Source organism: Lathyrus oleraceus, chromosome 6 (genome assembly GCF_024323335.1).
Source record: "Lathyrus oleraceus cultivar Zhongwan6 chromosome 6, CAAS_Psat_ZW6_1.0, whole genome shotgun sequence".
Lineage (NCBI taxonomy): Eukaryota > Viridiplantae > Streptophyta > Magnoliopsida > Fabales > Fabaceae > Lathyrus > Lathyrus oleraceus.
In genome coordinates this window covers 252,966,580-252,989,903 of record NC_066584.1, presented here as the reverse complement: position 1 = coordinate 252,989,903, position 23,324 = coordinate 252,966,580, and positions in this window count along the sequence as shown.

Genomic DNA, 23,324 nt, shown 5'->3' with positions numbered 1-23,324 from the left:
CAAATGGGTGCATGAATGCATGAATGCAACAATCACACTCAAGGATCAAGCAAAGCACACCAAATAAAGGTCATGGGATGGATCATATTATCCTTAATATCAATCATCCATTTTGGTGGATTATGGTTTACACCTTATCAACACCCAAGTTCCATTGATATTAAGGATACATGAACGGATCAACCATGAATCAAGGGTTTGTTGCAAGTCACGAGCATGGAGTCTCGGTTAAGAACCACCCAAAGGGAGTGTACTAGGGTTTAACCTGCCAAACATGTTCTACAAGAGGTTCCCATAGTCATAATCCCATCTTTCGGATATTATCGGAGAAACGACTACTCGTATTCCAAAAATATTCTCAAGAGAGACTCTTATGAGCGTAGTATCGCGTAACAATCGTATCAAATCTTACACTTCAACGACTTTCGCACTACATCCTAAGAATAGGCCAAGATGGGCTTGGTGAACTAAGTTCCTTGGCTTCTAAGGTCTATATTGGAAAGAGTAATGTCAAACCACAACTACTTGTGTGACATTATTGATCCCAACATGACCTCCACCAAGTGAATGGCTTGCAAGTCAACTTGCTAAGGAATAACTCCACACAAGTCAACAAGACTATGCCATTCTCCTATCCTAAATGCACTCGAGTTCGGGTATAGAACTCATCTCACAAAGATCACCAAACACACAAGGAATTAATATTCAAGCAATTCAATCATTACATACAATACAGTAATCTCAAATTGCACAAAAATATGTCACCAAACAATATACAATACAATACAACAAATATGAAAAGTAGGCAAAACCCACTAGGCAAATTATCCTCAGCAGAGTCGCCACTTTTTTGTAGCGGGGTATTCGTTACCATTAGAGATATTGACTATATCTAAGGTAAACCATACAAGTCGAGTCGCCACCGCACTTCTATTTATCCAAAGGAATGGTTAGAAAGTGAACAAGAACCTAAAAGTTTTATCGAATCAAAAACTAGTAAAAATGTCAGAGATCTAGGTAAGGGGGTTGGTTATGCAATGGGAAGGTTTTAAGCACCCAAAACATTTGTGCAAACATGATTGAAGAGATGAGAATAGAATATACAAGTTTATTTACATTTTGTGTTTGGATGGATAAACCCATTGCCTACGTACCATATTAAAAAGATTACGATCAAAACCTCGTAGTTCGGGGTAAAAATCTCAAAATGAGTTGGTGAATTGATTGGTCCAAAAGCCTTAAGGTCTTTTGTTATCCAAGGGAGAAAACTCAACCTAAAACCACAAATCCACCATGTGAGGATAGCTTCAACATGCTAGTGAGGGGTTAACCCTATAATAAGCATCGAAGACTCATTGTCCATCACTAAGGATATAGGTGAGTATTACATCTACCTCAAGAATAACTCAAACCTAATAGCTAAAGGTTATGAAAAGTTTGATTAATAAGGTGGTCCTTGAAACCACAAAAAGTGTTTTGAATGGGTTATATTTACCAATGAAAATTATTTACAAAATATGGTTAAAGTGGAATTAAAGATCCAATTCCAAATAAGTATTAAGAAAAGAAAGCTTGAAAATAAAAAGCATAAGGCTTAGGTTTCTAATGTTGAAAACAAGTGTTAAATGTTTGCACAAAGGTTTTGGCTTGGGTTAGAGTGGAGAGAAGAAGAAGAATGGCTAAGGTCCTAAACATACAAGAGGTAAGGGACAAGAAGCAAAACCACAAATGGAGTTCCTCTCTTGAGATCATATTGATGATCCAAGTTGCTCCCATCCTTTGGAATAAGCAATCACATAAGCATAGACTCAAACAATCATCAATCAAATGAACTCTTGGAAAGCTCCTCAATATATCTTGGATCCCTCTCTCTCAGAAGCTCATGGTAATGGTTCCTCAATTTGGATGAAGTTAGAATCCCTAGCACAAGAACACACACATCAAAAGATTCTAGCAAAACAAATAAGGAATGGACAAGAAGAGTTTAGAAGTTGCTCCTTTCAAGGTCATCTTCAAGCTTTTAGCATTCTATAGGCATGAGGCCTAGTTGCTCTTTGGTATTTTAAGCATTCTAAATGCATGAGGCCTAGTTTCTCTTTGACTCCAAATTAGCATAGGGAAAGTCCTAAAGTCTAACTCCATCTTTGTCCAAGTCTTTTTATTTGGTCCACAACAATCAAAACAACACACAAGCACAATAGTATATACACAATTATGTGCTCAACTGAGCAAAAGGCAAATTGCATTAACATAAACATGTGCTCAAGTGAGCAAAGGAAAAAGCAAATGAATAATATGTAAAAGAATAGTAAATTGCATAAATGTAAAGTGCAAGAAGTAAATGTTAATGGTTAATGGTCAATGTTAATAGTTAGTGTTCCATAAGGCAAATTTAGCGCTATGTTAAGCAATCGTAATTGGACTTATGTAGAAGTCACAACTATCTGAGGTCGGTCAATAATAATGTAGGCAACAACACAAGTTAGAAGTCTTGATTAGTGAACCAAGTTCCAACAACTTGCCATGCCAAAAGAATAGGAGAATTGATCTTGTATTGCTTTAAGTCTTTTGCATGATTTAGGAAGCAACGTAACCTTAATGCAAAGCCATTTGATCAAGATGAATTAGATTTGAATCAAGGAAGATTAAGCATCCCTAATCAATGCTAACTTATCAACCTTTAACTCATTGATCAAAAAGAAGAGAAGAAGAAGAAGAAGATGGAAGAAGATGGATAATGGAAATGAGAAGAATAAAGTGCATTAAATGAAATGGAATGTACCAATCAAAAAGTGTTGACCAATGACATTGAGAATCATGGTCAAATAATCAAAAACAGAAGTGAGATGAAGATTGGAAGTCAACAAATGAACAAAATATTTTTGGCATTTTTAATATTAAAAATAAACTTGAATTAAAATATTAAAGAAAGGTCAAACTTCAAAATCACTTCAAATCAACTTTTGAAAGTCCAAGTGATTTATCCCAAGTCCAACAAGGTCAAACAAAGTTTGACAAAAAAATTCAGCATTTTTTAAAGTCAGAAACTATTTTTAATCAATTAAAAATGAATAAAAATAACCTAATTGAACTAAAATCTCAAATAAATCTCAAATCAATTAAAAAATTGATGAGAATATTTTTCATAGATCCATCATCATTCAAATAGGCTGAGAAAATATTTTTGTATTTTTTGAATATCAAAAACTATTTAAAATGAATTAAAAATAACCAGAAAAGAGAAAATTCACAAAAAATATCAAATGATGAAATAAAAAATATTAAAAATCATTTTTAGAAACTAGAATTAAAAAGAGAAAAAATGCAATTGGTCCCATATTTTATGGATTAAAAATGAAGGAGTTATGATTTTTTGAAGTTTAATGAAATAAAAGAAATAAAATGGAAATTAAGAAAATCAGAAAAAAGGAGAGGCGTCTGATCAAGCCTCATTAATTGATGTGGCTGATCAGACGCTCCACATGCGCGCGCTCACCATGTACATGAGTCAAGCACGTGGTACCGTGCATTAAATGAAGTCAAACATAACAAGGGCCAGGATTAGATCGTGGGAAGCGCATCCAATGGTCCAGATTTGATCTGGCAAAGAGACGGTGGCCAGCGCCACCGTCTTCTCCAGTGAGCTCCGGCGAGGGCAAAAAAACACAGAGGTTCAAATGCTCACCAAAATGGATGATCTAGGCATCAATCGAAAGAGGAAGTGATGTACATCACTCTTATACCACTCACTTCCACTCTAGATTCCTATTAAGAGAGAAATCAGAGATGGAAGCTTGATGGTGTTCATTATGAACTTGCTTGATTTTGAAAATTGAGCATACAACAATGATGCCTCTATAGAAAGGACTTCAGACAACACAATATCAAGGCCAATAGATCAAGGAGTAAGGAGTTTCGAAGAAAAAACCAGTTGATGCACACCTTTGAACTGTGGAACTTTGAGTCTCTTTCCTTGCTTCCTTTTGCCAAACAGAACTTCAATAGACTAGATGATGAAGGTTTAGGAACTTTAGATCTGAAGATTCAACCAAATTCGATTGAATTTCAGATCTGAAATTTTGAAGAAATGTGAACTTAGTTCCTTTGGTATGGTTGGGAATTGGTTTCTGCCGAGCTTTAGGCTCCTTTAGGTTAGTTCACAATGAAGCATATCACATGTATTTATAGCTGGAATTGGCTGAACAAGTGAGTTTGCTCGTGTGCATGGCAAATGGATTTTCCTTGCATGGGCTTGCATGATCATGTAGAAGGCCCAAACTCAATTGTATTTGCATGCTAATCACCAAACAGCTTGAAATGGACGTGTAGTTTGCAAGGCAATGGCTTGTGTATGAAGTTTCAACATGAATTCCATGATTGTGCCTAAAATTTCACCTCTTCGAAAATGCCAATTAGAAAATCCAAACATAAGCATGTGGGTAATGGTTGGAAAGGTCTTGACATAAGGAACAAATGTTATGTTGAGAAAAAACTCAATTGAAGTGTGGAAATTTATGAAAACGGGCCATGAAGTTCATAGTGTAAAACATGCCTTTGAGAATTTTGTCAAATTGAACCAACTTCAAGCCCTTCTGTTTTGATGATGCCAGCCTCAAATGAAAAAACCTCCAACATCAAAGTTGTAGATATTTTCAAGACAATCAAAATGGACTTACATTTGGCATCATTTGGATTTTTTATGAAGAGGTTATGGGCACTTGAAGTTGGACTTTTTTGCCTTTCAATGCATTTGGTCCAAAGTGACCTATAATGTTTTTCATTATCACATGTATTTCCTTTGTGATTTTGAAATTTTGTTCAACATAACATTTGAATTAGACATCTTAAAATTTCCAATGCATTTGATCCCACCTCAAAATCATAAAAAATGAATGAGTTATGTTCTTGGGAAGTTGACCCAAAATTAGGGTTTCAGTCAAAATGACCTATAATGTCTTGGAATGGGAGATGATATTCCAAGCTTAAAATCCATTTTTTATGAAAATTAAAGTTGTTCATATTGTCTTTAAGAACATGTTTTCTCTTGGGATCATGTCCATTTGACCAACACATAAAATGTTAGGTCTTAGTGCATTTCAAAATAGTCAAATGAATTGACTGATCAACTTCTCAAGTCCACAACTCATATCTTGATGAATTGATGATTGAGGACACTCCAATAAGCTCAAATATGCATGAAATGATGAATTAAAGAACTTCCCTTGATTTTATTTGACCATGGGTTGAGGTTGCTTCATGAGCAAGGCACAGTGGATGAACAGATGAATTGGGGTTTCATTGAGGAACAAACCTCAAACCCTTTGACTTGCTTTGATCAAACATGATGAATTGAGATACTAGGGAGGAATATTTGATGGATGAGAGCTTTGGGAACCATTTCCATGCTTGCCTTCATCTTCTCTTGGCCATATCATTGCACTAAGGATCACCTAGAACCTTTTAGATCTTGTGATTGCTCAAGCTACAGACGAAAAATGTTAGTGAAATATTTTTGTGCTTTTGGTTAGTAAACAAAAATGAGAAAAGCAATAATACAATTCAAGCATGCTTGGTGATCTCAAACCACTCACAAGAGGTCTCACCCAAAGGCAAGGGGAACCAAGGTGCTTATGATCCTTGAGGCTTTGCAAATGCAATGTTATGATGCCATGAGGGATGTTAGGGCAAAAATTGGGGTCTTACAGTCAGGTAACTCTTCCCTTATCTTATTTCGAAACATTTTGTACAATGTTCGATTTAAGTGTGGGAGGAGACTCTATCGTCTTTTCTTTATTGTTTTTCTCGTCTTTTCTTTATCGCTTTTCTTTTGCTGTTTTTAGATAGTTTGTTTATTTTTAGTTGTTTATTTTTCTTTTTAGTATAATGCATGAGTCTGACGAGTCACCAAATATAGTATATCTTTAGTACAATCCTACCTCCCCATACCTTTAGCCCCACCGAAAAAAATAATTACAAAAGAAAATAGTGTTATTCCGAAAGTTTTCAGGTTTTAAAGACATGTTTTGAGTAAGGATGCGGTGACTTGGGAGAACTTTGCGAAACATCAGTATTATTTTAGCACCATAGACTTCGTGAATATAGGAACCACTCCCGAAACCCCATATACCATGGCCTTAATCATCATTTCTGTATAAGTCCTCAGTAGTTTATCTCAGCAGTCAGCTCCGGCCTACGCATCCTCTACATAGGGGACCGATGCAAATAAGTGAATGATCCAGCAAAACAAAAAAATAAAAGAAAGCAAAAAGGCAACTCTGGTATAGGTGACCCTCAAAAAGTCATTTAAACCAAAGAATTGTAAAAATTTGCTACAAAAAAAAGAAAAAAAGAAAAAGAAAAACTTACCCATTGATAGTTGGTTCAGAGGTATCTGGCACTAAACTCGGTAGGGCGGATTACGATCCGATCCCCCACAACTACAGTTGGGTCCAATAAAAGGGTTTACACATATTTATGTGCCAGAAACCCCATGCTCAGATCATAATCACTAACAGGCCACTCTACTATGAAGCATGTACGGATAACGGGCTTAATGTGATTGCGCCTGAATGAAAAGGACACAAAAAGAGATGAAGAGGCAGGCCTATGTATTGTGGGATAATATGGGTTGGTTAATATAGGAATGGAGTTTATGTCTGTATTTGCGGATTAGTGTCATCATGATACCGTTAGTTCACTCAGTTAGTACCTATCACTGCATCCCGACTTGAACTTAGAATTTTTACCTGAAGCACTCGTTTACACAAAATTTTATTTTATGAGCTTTTTAATGTTTTGCTTGAGGACAAGCAAAGGTTTAAGTGTGGGAGAGTTTGATAACACTGAAATTTACCGTATTTTCGACTCCGATTTCACATGCATTCTAGTTGTTTTATTGTTATTTTGTTGTGTTATTACTATGTTTTCCTTTGCTTTCAGGTTTTTACTTTAATCAGAGCCCCGATCGAGAAAAGGAATGAAAAAGAGCTAAAAACCCTAAAATTCAGCATTTTGTACTTGTGGCCTACCCCATGGTTGGCGCCATAGACCATGCCATGACGTGTCCAAGCTCAACTTCCCTTAACTGCCACGTTCCCCACTACTTCCACTAAGCCGCCTCCTTGAAGGGCATCCTTGTCATTTCCATCTTTTTACTTGCTTATAAATAGAAACTCGAAATCACTTTTACAATCATCCAAACTTAGAACAGAGGCAAACTCAGAGCAACTTTGTTTTACTTATGCATATATTCAGTATTTTAAAGTAGTAATCGCTTCGCATTGGAGTGTTACCACAATTGTGTAATCAAGTCCGTGATAGAGTCTGTAATCGAGTTTGGAGCACTTTGGAAGGAAGTTAATCCTGCCGCCATTTTCATTTCCGCTTTGCAATTTATTCAACCCTCCAATTGGAGCAGGTTTTTATTACTTGTCTTTATCTTATTTATTTTTCTCGCACTCGCTTTAAATTATTTATTTCCTCGCACTCGCTTTAAATTATTTATTTCCTCGCACTCGCTTTAAATTATTTATTTCCTCGCACTCGCTTTACTTTGTTTATTTTCTCGCACTCGCTTTAAATTATTTATTTTCTTGCACTCGCTTTACTTTTACATATTTTCCTCGCACTCGCTTTACTTTTATTTATTTCCCGCACTCTCTTTACATTATTTACTTTCCGCACTCGCACTACTTTTATTTACTTTCCGCACTCGCACCACTTTTATTTAAATTAATGCACTTTTACTTTACCATGTCTAACTAAATTTATAAGGTTAGAATGTTCGGATCGTAATTGAACCGATAATCCATACAATTGTTCGTAGAAACACTTAAGGGCTATTTTAACTTTCAACTTAAGTTTTCCCGCACTTCAATTCCGTTGGGTAAGATCGAAAGTCGTCCAACGTCTATCTAAACTTAATTGTTTTTAACTATTTCAAAAACAGCGAAAGCGCTTTGTTTAGTTCATTAGGAGTTTTTAATTTAAGAAGAAAAGAGATTTTAAAACTATTTTCGGACGCGTTTATAAGTTTAGAGTCTCGTTCGTGAGAACCTCTTTTGGTTAAGAAATACAGGTTATAATACTTTTCAACTTAGTCAAGATACTATATTTCTTAAAAATAGGTTTACTACTCTAACGCAATGCACGCCTTTTTATAAGTGACAATAAGAGGGTTTGATTAGGGAGTACAACTCGGTTCTGAATACGCGAAAGCGACAGTTCCTGTTAAATTAGTTCTTTTCAAAGTAGGAAACACTGCCCATAAGTAATTCTATTAGCAAGTACTTGGATTATTAATTGATTACGTGAATTACATTCGACCCTGTCTTTATTAATTAATCTTTATTCAACACTTTACTTTTCATTGCACACTCCAAAAAACACCTATTTTGATTGCCTTTGATAAACACCATAACGACAAATAACGATAGATTGACACTTGGTCTCTGTGGATTCGACAATCTTTTATATTACTCTGACGCGTTCGTATACTTGCGAAACACTGCATCTACTACCACCCCACTCTGCCTCATGGGAGGCCCTTGATATGAAAGTTTGGCGAGAGTAGACTTTGGTAATACATTAAGTGATGAGCGTGTGTCTACCAACACATTGGACAGGGCATCGTCTTTGCAGTTCATAGAGATATGTAAGGCCAAATTATGGTCTTTTCCCTCCTCGGGAAGATCATCATCGCAGAAACTCAAATTGTTGCAGGAAGTTATATTTGAAACAATGTGTAAGACCCCAATTTGACCCTAATATCCCTCATGGCATCATTTCATTACACTTTGCATTGCCTCAAGGATCATAGCATCTTGGCTCCTTAGCCCTTGGGTTGGGATTTGTGTGAGTTGGTTTGAGACCACCAAGCATGCTTGAATTGTATATTATTGCTTTTCTTATTTTGTTTACTAACCAAAATCACAAAAATATATCACTAACATCTTTTGTTTTGTAGCTTGAGCAATCATGTGATCCAAGGCTCCTAGGTGGCCCCTATGCTCATTGATGTGGCCAGATGAAGATGAAAGCAAGCATGACAATGGTCCCCAAAGCTCTAAATCATCATATATGCCTCCCTAGTATCTCAATTTCTCAATTTGGTCAAGATAAACCAAAGGGCTTGAGGATTGTTTCCCAAGGAAACCCTAATTCAAATATGCATTAATTGTGCCTTGCTCATGAAGCAACCTCAACCCATGATCAAATACAATCAAGGTAAGTTCTTCCATTCATCATTTCATGCATATTTGAGCTTATGTGAGTGTCCTCAATCATCAATTTATTAAGATTTGAAGTTTGGACTTGAGAAGTTGATCAGTCAATTCATCTGACTATTTTGAAATCTACTGAGAACTAACTTTTTATGTGTTTGTGAAATAGATATGACCCCAAGAGAAAAACTGTTTTTAAGAATCATATGAATAACTTTCATGTTCATAAAAAATATATTTGAAGCTTGGAAGTGCATCATTCATTTCAAAACATTATAGGTCATTTTGACTGAAACCCTAATTTTGGGTCAACTTCCCAAGGACCTAACTCACTCATTTTTCATGATTTTTAGGTGGGATCAAATGAATTGGAACTTTTAAGATTTTTACTTAACTTGTTATGTTGAAAAAAATTTCATAATCCTAAAAGAAACACATGTGATAATACAAAACATTATAGGTCACTTTGGACCAAAGCCATTGAAACTTTAAAAAGTCCAAGTTCAAGTGCCCATAACTTTCTCATAAAAATTCCAAATGATGCAAACTTTGATTCCAAATTGATTGTATTGAAACGATATACAACTTTTATGTTGAAGGTTTTGTCATTTTAGGCTGGAATCATTGAAATAGAAGGGCTTGAAGTTGGTCCATTTTGGCAAAATTTCCATGTACATGTTTTGCACCTTGAACTTCATGGTCTGCTTTCATAAATTTCCCAATCCCAAATGGATTTTTGTTCAACATAAAAAATTTTCCTCATGTCAAGACCTTTCCAACCATTACCCACATGACCATGTTTCATTTTTGCAAAGTGCATTTTCGAAGAGGAGAAGATTTATGTGTATTTATGGAAACTATGTGAGAACTTTGTGCACAAGCCATTTCCATCAGAGCTGCACGTCCAAATTTATTTTGTTGATGATTAGCATGCTAAACCAATTGCATTTGGGCCTCCCATGCGCCTGTACAGGCCCATGCATGGAGGCCTTCATTCCACATGCACATGAACTTTGCATTGCTTGCCTAATCATTTGCTATAAATAGAGATGATTGGCTTCATTCATTTCCAACCTTAAGGCGCCTAATACTCTTCAAAATTGGAATCCCACCCTTCACCTAAAGGAATTTTGCATTTTCTCTTCAATTTTCAACTTCCTTGGTTGATTATTGAACTCCAATTCCTTAGCCTAGCTTCATTTCCATCTCAAGACCAAGTTGCATCAAAGAATTGGAAGAGATCGTGCCTTGTAAAGTTGCACTTCAAAGGTTGTTGTTCAAACTTTTTTGATTCGAAACTCACTGGATCTTGCTCATTTCTTGTGTTTGTTGGTTCCTCTGAAGTCCTCTCGTAAGAGGCAATTGATTTGTGCAGTTAATTTCATAAATCCACCAAGTTCAGTTTGAACTCCATAATTTTCTGTCTCTGATTTCTCCTTCTATGAGAGTCTAGAGTAGAAACCAATGGCAACGGGGTGATGTACATCACCCCAGCTTTCCAATGATACGAGGATCGTGCGTTTTGGTGAACTTTTTAAGACCTGCAACTCTGGTCGGAGCTGGCTTACCCGCCGGAGAAGACGGTTTTGTACACCACCATCTCCCATGCCAGATTGAATCTGGACCGTTGGTGGTTGTTTCCAGATTGAATCATGGCCTTTGATTGTTATGACTTTTTTAAATGCATTATGTTTCTCATTTGACTAACGCCTTTGGTGAGCGCGCGCTTTATAGCCATCTAATGTGCCACATCATTTAATGAATCAGATCCAACGCGCTAGGCTTTTTGCAATTTCTGATTTTCTATTTTATTTTCTTTAATTTCATTTTATTTCAAAAATCCATATCTTCTTCATTTTAAATCCAAAAAATATGGGACCAATTGCATTATTTCTCTTTTTAATTCTAGTTTCTGAAAATGATTTTTAATATTTTTTATTTTGCTATTTATATTTTTTATGAATTTTCTCATTTCTGGTTATTTTTAATTCATTTAAAATAGTTTCCAATATTCAAAAATGCCAAAAATATTTTCTTCACATATTTGAATGATGATGAATCTATGAAAAATATTCTCATCAATTTCTTAATTTATTTGAGATTTATTTGAGATTTTAGTTCAATTATGTTATTTTTTATTCATTTTTAATTGTTTAAAATTAGTTTCTGGTTTCAAAAAATGGTTAAAATTTTTGTCAAACTTTGTTTGACCTTGTTGAACTTAGGATGATCCATTTGGACTTTTCCAAGTTGATTTGAAATGGATTTGAAGTTTGACCTTTATTGTTTATTTTAATTCAAGTATTATTTTAATTCTCAAAAATACCAAAAATATTTTATTTGTTTCTTGACTTATAAGCTTCATCTTGCTTCTGTTTACCATTGATTGACTTTGATTTCATTCATGTTTGATCAATGTGTGTTGGTTGTTCCATTTGAATTTCAATTTATGTACATTCTTATTCTTCTTCATCATCTTTTTTCTTTTTGATCAATGAGTTAATGATTGGTGGTTAGCCTTGACATATGAGGGGCTTAACCTTCTTTGATTCAAATCTAATTCATCTTGATCAAAGATCAAGTGAGTCGCTTTGCATTAGAGATAGGTTGCTTCTTGGTCAAGCAAAAAGCCTAAATTTATACAAGATCATTCTTCTTTTCTTTTGGCATGGCAAGTTGTAGGAGCTTGGCTTACTAGTCATGGTCTCTAACTTGTGTTTGTTGCCTATAGTTTTACTGACCGACCTCAGATAGGTGTGACTACTACATTAGTCCACTTACGATTGCTTAACATAGCGCTAAATTGCCTTATGGCACACTAACATTAACTACTAATGACTAAATTTTAATTCAAGCATTTAATTCTTGCAATTTACTTTTATGCAATTTAATTTCTTGCATATTAATTCATTTGCTTTTGCCCTTTGCTCACTTGAGCTCATGTTTATGTTAATGCAATTTTCCTTTTGCTCACTTGAGCACATTATTGTGTACATACTATTGTGCTTGTTTTGTTTTGATTGTGTGAACCCAATGCAAATGGACAAGGACTTAGATTTTAGGACCTTACCTATGCTAAAATTGAGTCAAAGAGCAACTAGGCCTCATGTCTTTAGAATGCTAAACAAAGAAAAAGAAAAAAATGTCAAAGAGAAACTTGGCCTCATGCCTTTAGAATGCTTAATATTGTAGGATCCTAATTTCTAAACTCACTCTTGTCCATTCTTTCTATTGCATTGTGGAACTTTTTGATTTGTGTGTTCTTGTGTGCTAGGGATCCCAAACTTGCCAAGTAGAAGAACCATTGTCATGAGCATCTAAAGTGAGAGATACAAAATCCAATTGGAAGATTCCTAGGAGCTTGTTTGATTGTGTGCTTGATTGCTTGAGTTATTTGCTTAATGCTTGCTAATTCCAAAGGAAAGGGAACAACTTGGATCATCACTATGATCTCAATAAGGGAACTCCATGTAGTTTTATTTCTCTTCCTTCATCTTTGCATGTTTAGGACCTATCCATTCTCTTCTTCCCTCCACTCTAACCCAAGTCAAACTTTTGTGCAAACACTAACATTGTTTTCAAAATTAGAAACCTAAGCACTATGTTTTTGATTTTTCAAACTCTTTTCATAACACTTATTTTGAATTGAATCCTAAGTCAACTTTGACCTTACTTTGTAAATACTTTTCATTGGTAAATACAACTCACTCAATTGTCTTTGTGGTTTGAATGGCCACTTTTACCAAAGCTTTTCATAAACATTAGCTATTAGGTTTGAGTTATCTTAGAGGTTGATATAATACTCACCTATATCCTTAGTGATGGACTATAAGTCTTCTATGCTTATTATAGGGTTAACCCCTCACTAGCATGTTGAAGCTCTCCTCACATGGTGGATTTGTGGTTTAAGGTTGAGTTTTCTCCCTTTGATAACAAAAGACCTTAAGGCTTTTGACCAATCAATTCACCAACTTGTTTTGACATTTTTACCCCAAACTACGAGGTTTTAATCCTACCTTTTTAAGATGGTACGTAGGCAATCGGTTTATCCATTCAATCACAAAAATTGTAAATAATTTGTACATTCTTCTCTCATCTCCCCAATCATGTTTGCACAAATAATTTTCACAAATATCAACCTACCCTACAACATTTGTAAAAAGGGCTCCCTTAGAGTACTAAGGATGTTTTGGGTGCTTAAAACCTTCCCATTGCATAACCAACCCCCTTACCCAGATCTCTGACATTTTTATTAGTTTTTGATTTGATAAAACTTCTCGGTTTTTGTTCGCTTTCTAACCTTTCCTTTGGATAAATAGAAGTGCGGTGGCGACTCGAATTGTACGATTTACTTTTGATTTAGTGAATAAATCTAAAGGTAACGAATACCCCGCTACAGAAAAATGGCGACTCTGCTGGGGAATATTTGCCTAGTGGGGTTTGCCTACTTTTTACCTTTTTTGTATTGTATGTTTATATTATTTGTGACATATTTTTGTGCAAATTTGGGATTATTGTATTGTTTATAATGTATGAATTGCTTGATATATCAATTGTTTGTGTGCTTGGTGGTCTTTTGTGAGATGAGTTCTATACCCGAACTCGAGTGCACTTATGATAGGAGAATGGCATAGTCTTGTTGACTTGTGTGGAGTTATTCCTTAGCAAGTTGACTTGCAAGCCCATTCACTTGGTGGAGGTTATGTTGGGATCAATAATGTTACACGAGTAGTTGTGGTTAGGCATTACTCTTTCCAATATATGTCTTAGAAGCCAAAGACCTTAGTTTAGCAAGCCCATCTTGGCCTATTTTTAGGACGTAGTGCGAAGGTCGTTCAAGTGTAAGATTTGATCTGATTGTTACGTGATACTACACTCATAAGAGTCTCTCTTGAGAATATTTTTGGAATACGAGTAGTCATTTATCCGATAATATCCGAAAGATGGGATGATGACTATCGGAACCTCTTGTAGAACATGATTGTCAGGTTTAACCATAGTACACTCCCTTTGGGTGGTTCTTAACCAAGACTCCATGCTCGTGGCTTGCAACAAACCCTTGATTCAGGGTTGACCCGTTCTTGTGTATCCTTAATATCAATGGAACTTGGGTGTTGATAAGGTGTAAACCATAATCCACAAAAATGGATGATTGATATTAAGGATGACTTGATTCATCCCATGACCTTTGTGTGGTGTGCTTTGCTTGATCCTTGAGTGTGATTGTTGCATCCATGTAGTCATGCATTCATACACATCCATATCATCAACAATGAGAAAATTTTCAAGGAACTTAAGAGGTCTATTTGCAAATTTTCATACATGGATAAACAAAGAAGGAATACAAAGAAGTACAGTTTCAGACAACCCGACTTGAAAGAATTAAGGAGTTTGACATCCTATGTATTAGATCCCTTGGAGTTCAAAGCTTGTCATGGGAAGCTTCTGTCTATTCTTGCTACTCAGGTGGATGAAGGTCTGATGAGTGTGTTGGTACAGTTCTATGATCCCTTGTACCGTTGCTTATCTTTTCCGGATTTCCAGCTTTTCCCTACGCTTGAGGAGTATGCCTATCTTGTGGGTATACCTATTCTAGATCAGTTGTCGTTTAGTGGCTTGGAGAGGGTTCCTACTTCTCAAGAGATTGCTGATCTATTGCATATAGATGAATCATTTATTTGTGCTCATATGACTACCAAATGTGGAATTCAAGGTCTCCCATCTAATTTCCTCATTTCTCAAGCTACTATGTATGGGAAGGCCATGAGTGAGGACGCCTTTAAGGCCATATTTGTACTTCTCATCTATGGGCTAGTGTTATTCCCCAACATCGACAAGTTTGTGGATGTGAACGCTATTAGGATTTTCTCTACTCTTAACCCCGTTCATACTTTGTTGGATGATACTTATTTCTCTTCGCATATGAGGAATGCAAAGGGTGGTGGTACCATTGTGTGATATTTGCCTCTGTTGTACAAGTGGTTTATTTCGCACTTGCCACAGACGGTCTCCTTCAAGGAGAACAAAGGATGTCTACGGTGGTCCACGAGACTTATGTCTCTCACTAATGATGATATCTTTTGGTATAACCATGTATATGATGGTGTGCAGATTATTGACTCTTGTGGTGAATTCTCCAATGTGCCTCTTCTTAGTACATATGGTGGAATTAACTACAACCCTATTTTAGCACGTCGTCAGCTTGGGTTCCCCTTAAAGGATACACCTAATAACATTTTTTTAGAGGGTGTGTTCTTTCAAGAGGGTAAAGATCCCCAAAACTTGAAGGGCAGGATGGTCCGCGCTTGGCGCAAGATTCATAGGAAGGGAAGGAAAGAGCTTGGTCCGAAGAATGGTATTGCTTTGGAACCCTACACCTCATGGGTTAGGAGGAGAGCTTCTGAGTACCTTATGCCGTATGATTACCCGAGACCTACACCTATGGTTATGGTTGGGCCTTCAACCCTCCCTAACCAAGGAGTAGAGGAGTTAAGAGATGAAGATCATTCGCGTGCTTGGGTCCATGAGCGAGAGGAGCTACTTCAGTAGCTTAGAGATAAGGATTCCTTGATAGAGTTTCTAGAGCATCAGGTTATCGACGAGCCTGATGATGTGGTGAATTCTCTTCTTCCTCAATCTTCCAGGTTTTGGAAGATGAAGTACGATTGACTCGTCAGAAAAAAGGCGGATATGGAGGCAGCCTATGAGAGAGAGGTGAAGAGGCTTCGTGCAACTTATCTTCTAGTCTCGAGAGCTTTGGACGATTGTTTCTAGGGTTCCATAGGGTGTTATATTCCTTCTCTCTTGTATTGTATTTGGTTACCAAGACTGTACTTCTTTGGTGTAAATTTTTTCCAAATATTGTTCATATGATTATTCCATATATGTCTAAATGATTAATATTTCCAAATGTTTGCAAATGGATCTCTAAAGTTCCTCTGATTAAAAAATAAAATCATATGCACAAGCATTGCATGCATCATGTGCATAAGCAGGTTTTGTTCTAGGGCTTCTTGTTCAGTGGTCTAACTCTGTGTTCTTCATTTATTTTGAAGACAAGCTGACGCACTGTTACTACACCAGAGCCAACTCATCAAAGCTAATGGATCACTTAGAGCAAGAGAACAGAGAACTGAAGGAGGAAGTGGCAAGATTGACTGCCTTGATGGAGTCATTCTTGGCCGCCCAAAGCCAGTCTTCTCCAACGCCTTCAACTCCTCCCCAGAGGATGGTCATCTCAGAGGTTGCTTCCTCTACTATGCCTGCTACTAGTGCTCATTTTGTGCCTACTGCTATGCCAACCGGGTTTCCCTGGGGGATGCCTGCGAACTTTGCTCCAGAGGGTCTCGCCCCAACTTTTTCTTTTTTGTCGGCATCTATCTCGGTCCTTGCTGTGCCACCTCCAGTCGTGCATACTTTGCCGAGAGTAGATGACACCATTTACCACTCTGAGCCAACTGAGGGCCCAGACGTGTATGAGAAAATGGATGCTATGAATAACCAATTCCTTGAGCTACACAAGAAACTTAAAACTCTCAGAGGGAAGGACCTCTTTGGCGAATCTGCTGCTGAGCTTTGCCTTATTCCTAATGTCAATATTCCTATCAAATTCAAAGTGCTGACTTTGAAAAGTACAAAGGAAACACTTGCCCGCTCAGCCATCTTGTGATGTACGCACACAATATGTCGACTCAGACCGACAATGATCAACTCCTAATCCACTACTTCCAGGACAGCCTGCCCGGTGCCGCTTTGAGATGGTACATGGGCCTGGATAGTGCGAACATCCGCTCCTTCAACGACCTTGGTGAAGCCTTCGTCAAGCAATACAAATACAACATTGGTATGGCTCCCGATAGGGACCAACTGAGGGCCATGTCCCAGAAGGATAAGGAAACATTTAAGGAGTACGCCCAGAGGTGGCGAGAATTGGCTGCACAAATTATGCCCCCGCTCGAAGAGAAGGAGATGACGAAGATCTTTCTCAAGACTTTAAGCTCATTCTACTACGAGCGGATGATTGCTAGCGCTCCTTCTGACTTCACCGAGATGGTGAACATGGGGATGCGTCTAGAAGAAGGAGTCAGGGAAGGGCACCTGACTAGAGAAGAAGGCTCTTCTACCAAATGTTATGGGGCATTTGCTAAGAAGAAAGATGGCGAGACACATGCTGTGACCTCCCATATTAAATCTAGAAGACCCTCTGTGAAGAGGAAGACTGTGCGTCCGGCCAGTAACCAGCACCAGGTGGCTCATACAGCACCTGTTTTCAGAGAAAATCACCAATATCAGCATCATAATCAAAACCAGAAATAGCAACATCAACAGTATCAGCAACAATAACACCGTCCTTAACAGCAGGCCTACCAGCCTCGAAACAACAATCAGACCAGCACAAGCTATGATAGGAATAGGGTCACTTTTGATCCTATTCCAATGACCTATGCGGAATTATATCCTTCATTAATTGAATGAAATTTGATCACTCCACGTGACCCACCGGCTATACCGACCAACCCTCAGTGGTGGTATAAGCCCGAGCTTCATTGTGTTTATCATTCGGGTGCTCCCGAACATGATGTGGAGAACTGTTACCCTCTTAAGACCAAGGTTCAGGACCTTGTTAGAAGTAGTATTTTGTTTATCGAGGACGTAGGTCCTAACGACAAGAAGAACCCATTGCCCGAGCATGGGAAATCTGTTGTTAATATGGTTCAGGGTTGCCCTGGCAAATACAAGGTCCGATATGTCAGCCATATCCGACAATCACTGGTCGAGATGCATAGACTATTATGTGGATACAATCACTATGAGCATGACCATGACAGTTGTCGTGTTTTCACTGTCAATGAGAGTGGATGTCGTCAAGTCAGAAAAGACATCTAAGAAATGCTGGATCTGGGTGTAATAGAGATACTTCAGAATCGTGACGAGGATGAAGTTAATGTGATATCCCTTGTCTTCAGGATACCTAAGCTTGTTGTCGTCCGATATGATGGCACCAAGCAGAGGGCTTCTCCTACTCTCATAATTAAGCCAGTTGGCCCTGTTCCATACTCTTCCAACAAAGTCGTTCCCTATCGTTATAATGTTGTTGCATTAGAATATGGGAAGGAGGTGCCCCTACCCTTCACTTCAGTTGTGAACATTGTTGATGCCACTGGATTGACCCGTATTGGTTGTGTTTTCTCGGCGCTGCCGAAACCCCAGGCTGACACCAGAAGAGTTGATGTTGCTGATAGTGCTACCCATCCGGTTGGGAATTCTTCTTCTTGTCCGAATCTGGCACTTGCTATTGACAGACATGTCACTGCTGTTAGAACTCTTGTCCCTGCTGGCCAAAATGGCATGATTAGAGTGGACTGTGATGAGATGCTGAGGCTCATCAAGAGGAGTGAGTATAATGTTGTAGATCAACTTCTACAAACGCCTTCAAAGATATCAGTGTTGTCTTTGTTAATGAACTCTGAGCCACACCGTGAAGCTTGGCAGAAGGTGTTGGACGTGGCGTACGTAGACCATGACGTCACAATAGAGCAATTTAATAGCATTGTTGCAAACATTACTGCTTGTAACAATTTGAGCTTTTGTGATGCTGATCTCCCCGAGGAGGGAAGAGACCATAATTTGGCACTTCACATCTCTATGAACTGCAAGGATGATGCCTTGTCTAAGGTGTTGGTAGACACAGGATCATCGCTGAATGTGTTACCAAAATCCACTTTGGCCAAACTTTTATATCAGGGGCCTCCCATGAGGCAGAGTGGAGTGGTCGTTAAGGCTTTTGATGGATCCCGCAAGACAATGATTGGCGAGGTTGAACTCCCAGTCAAGATAAGACCTAGTGATTTCCAGATCACTTTTCAGGTCATGGATATCCACCCATTATATAGTTGTTTGTTGGGAAGACCATGGATTCACGAGGCAGGCACCGTGACATCCATCCTACACCAAAAGTTGAAGTTCGTGAAGAACAAAAAGTAGGTGGTGGTAGGGGGAGAGAAGACTCTCTTGGTCAGCCATTTGTCTTCCTTTTCTTATATTGATGCTGAGGATGAGGTTGGGACGCCATTCCAAGCCTTGTCTATTGCTGAGCCTTCTAAGAAGGGAACTTCTTCATTTACGTCCTACAATGATGCAAAGTTGGCCATTGAGCATGGCGCAACTACTGGTTTGCGACAAATGATCAAGCTGGAAGACAATAAATCTCGGGCTGGCATAGGGTACTCTTCAGGCACTTTCAACGAGCACGGTCTTTTTCAGAGTGGTGGTTTCATCCACACAGTCGAAAACCAGGAAGTTGTTGTTGTTATAGAAGATGATGCAGAGGAAGATTCTGGAAACTTTGTCATTCCTGGAGGAGTCTGCAATAATTGGGTCGATGTTGATGTTCTAACAGTTGTCCATAAATCCACGTAATGTTCATTTTTATTTAAAAATCCTCCTCCCATGCCAAAAGGAGAAGTGATGACATTGTTGGCACATAAATACATTGACATTCATTAATAATTACATGTTAAATATTTGTTTTTCCAAATTATTTTCACTTTTTTCTTTTTGCATGAAATTGGTGATCACAAAAAACCCTAAAAAGAGAATAAAATCAATCTTTTCATATGCATAATGATTTTCTTTTGATTGAATTCTAAAATCTCTTTTATATCCAAAATCATTATGCAGGTTGATCAAACCCATTGAACATAATGATCCAACACCATCTCCCAACTTTGAGTTCCTTGTATTTGAGGTCGAAGAAGATGATGTTGAAGAGATTCCTTATGAGATTACCCGTCTACTTGAGCACGAAGAGAAGATCATTCAGCCATATCTTGAGAATCTGGAAACAGTCAACTTGGGGTCTGAGGATTGTGTTCGCAAAGTGAAGATTGGGGCACTCCTGGAAGAATCTGTGAAGAAGGGGTTGATTGAGTTTCTACGAGAACACGTCGACGTCTTTGCCTGGTCATATGAACACATGCCTGGTTTGGATACTAATATCGTGCAACATTTCCTGCCTTTGAAGCCTGATTGTGTGCCTGTGAAGTAGAAGCTCAGAAGAACTCATCCTGATATGGCAATGAAGATTAAAGAAGAAGTTCAGAAGCAAATTGATGCGGGGTTTCTGGTGACTTCTACATATCCTCAATGGGTGGCCAATATTGTGCCCGTGCCTAAGAAAGATGGAAAAGTCTGAATGTGTGTGGACTATAGAGACTTGAATAAAGCTAGTCTGAAAGATGATTTTCCTCTGCCACACATTGATATGTTTGTAGATAATACAGCTAAATTCAATGTCTTCTAATTTATGGAAGGATTTTCCGGATATAATCAGATCAAAATGGCACCCGAGGATATGGAGAAGACAACATTCATCACACCTTTGGGAACATTCTGTTATCGAGTGATGCCCTTCGGTTTGAGGAACGCCGGAGCCACGTATCAATGCGCTATGACTAACTTATTTCACGATATGATGCACAAGGAGACCGAGGTATATGTTGATGATATGATTGCAAAGTCAAGAACGAAAGTTGAACATGTTGAGCACTTGTTGAAGCTTTTCCAGCGTTTGAGGAAGTACAAGCTTCGTCTGAATCCTAACAAGTGTACATTTGGAGTCCGTTCCGGCAAGTTATTTGGCTTTATTGTCAGCAAAAGGGGTATTGAAGTTGATCCTGCCAAGGTCTAAGCAATACAAGAGATGCCTGCATTATGGGATTAGAAGAGTGTATTGATCTTAGGATCAAGCATCTTGATGTTTATGGTGATTCGGCCCTTGTTGTTAATCAGATTAAGGGTGAATTGGAGATGAATCAGCCTGGCCTCATCCCATACAGAGATTATGCGAGGAGGATTTCAACGTTCTTTACTGAGGTTGACTTCCATCATATTCCTCGAGATGAGAATCGGATGGCAAATGCTCTTGCTACGCTTGCTTCGATGATTGTGGTGAAATTCTTGAATGAAGTCCCCAATATCACTGTGATGCGCTTGGATAGACAGCTCATGTATTTGCAGTAAAAGAAGTGAAAGACGATAAGCCATGGTATTATGATATAAAATGTTTTCTTCAGAGTCAGATTTACCCGCCTGGGGCATCTGTTAAAGATAAGAAGACTTTGAGGAGATTATCTGGCAGTTTGTACCTCAATGGCGATGTGCTTTATAAAAGAAATTTTAACATGGTTCTGCTCAGATGCGTGGATAGACATGAAGCAGACATGTTCATGACTGAAGTCCATCAGGCTTCATTTGGTACTCATTCCAATGGACATGCCATGGCGAAGAAGATGTTGAGAGCAGGCTACTATTGGTTGACAATGGAGTCTGACTGCTGCAAATGTGTGAAGAAATGCCATCAGTGTCAGATTTATACGGATAAGATTCATATTCCCCCGAACTTCTGAATATGATTTCATCGCCATGGCCCTTCTCTATGTGGGGAATTGACATGATTGGCATGATAGAGCCAAAGGCGTCCAACGGGCACAGATTTATTCTCGTAGCAATTGATTACTTCACCAAATGGGTTGAAGCGGCGTCATATGCAAATGTGACCAGGCAGGTGGTTGTGAAGTTTATCAAGAATCAACTCATATGCCATTATGGTGTGCCAGACAAGATCATTACTGATAATGGATCTAACTTGAATAACAAGATGATGAAAGAGATGCGTAACGAGTTCAAGATTGCACATCATAATTCTTCTCCTTATAGACCCAAGATGAATGGGGCTGTTGAAGCTGCTAATAAGAACATCAAGAAGATTTACAGAGGATGGTTATTACGTATAAAGATTGGCATGAGATAATGCCATTTGCTTTGCATGGCTATCGTACATTTGTCCGCACTTCAACAGGGGCAACCCCTTTCTCTCTTGTTTATGGCATGGAGGTTGTGCCCCCAGTGGAGGTTGAGATCCCATCAATAAGAGTCTTGATGGAAGCCAATTTAACTGAGGCTGAATTGGTCCAGAGTCGTTATGACTAGTTGAATTTGATAGAAGAGAAAAGATTGACTGCCATGTACCATGGTCAGTTATATCAGCAAAGGATGAAGAAAGCCTTTGATAAGAAGGTCAAGCCTCGTGTGTTTCGAGAAGGTGACCTTGTGCTCAAGAAAGTCTTGTATTTCGCGCCCGATTCCAGGGGCAAGTGGACTCCAAACTATGAAGGTCCATATGTTGTTAAGATAGCCTTTTCAGGCAGTGCTTTGATACTTACAACTATGGATGGGGAGGATTTCACTCGTCCTATGAATTCATATGTAGTCAAGAAATACTTCGCCTAAAATAAAAACAGAGTAGCTCGCTAAGTTGAAACCCGAAAGGGCGACTTAGGCAAAAATGAGCGTCTCGGTGGATTGAAAACCCGAAAGGGTGGTCTAGGCAAAAGTTAGAGACATATAAAAAAATGACTATATATCCCGCTAGATTGAGTACCTCACCCTGGGGAAATCTAGGAAAAAATTTGGGATTTTGGCAAGTAATTGCATCCTGACAAGACTTTGTTCTGCAAGCTGTCATCTGTCAAAGATTCTCGCTCAGTCATCATCAACTGAAGTTTCAAATACATTGGATTCAGGGTTGGTGGAGAAATGGTCATTATATTCAATGTAGCCTTTTTTCCAATATATATCACCAATTTCAAATTTGTAAAGATCCATGGAGTCTTTCCATTTGCAGACTACCATTCCATCAAATAAATTTTAGCCTTTATCCAATTCTTTGCACTCTTATTTGTTTCTGTTTAACAAATGTTTGCATGTTTTAATTGATAAATATCATTTTTTTAAATAAATAAAATTTTCATAAATTGTTTTAAACAAAATGAACATTCACAAAGACTAAAAAGGATAATTGGGACATCTTCAGTGCTCTCCCAAGGCTAGTACGACCTCCAAAAGGGTAAGACATTTGTTCATATTCCTGGCATATCTGTTATCCTCTTCATCATCTTTCAGGCTGAGAAAGTGATACACCACCCAGATCCCTTGAGAGTTTGGAGTTCGGTCTTAATCTTCTAGCTCCCCGATGAGGCTGGATCTAGCATCTGTGTTATCAATTATATGGTTGTCATCCCTTGTGTGGATTGACCTAAAATC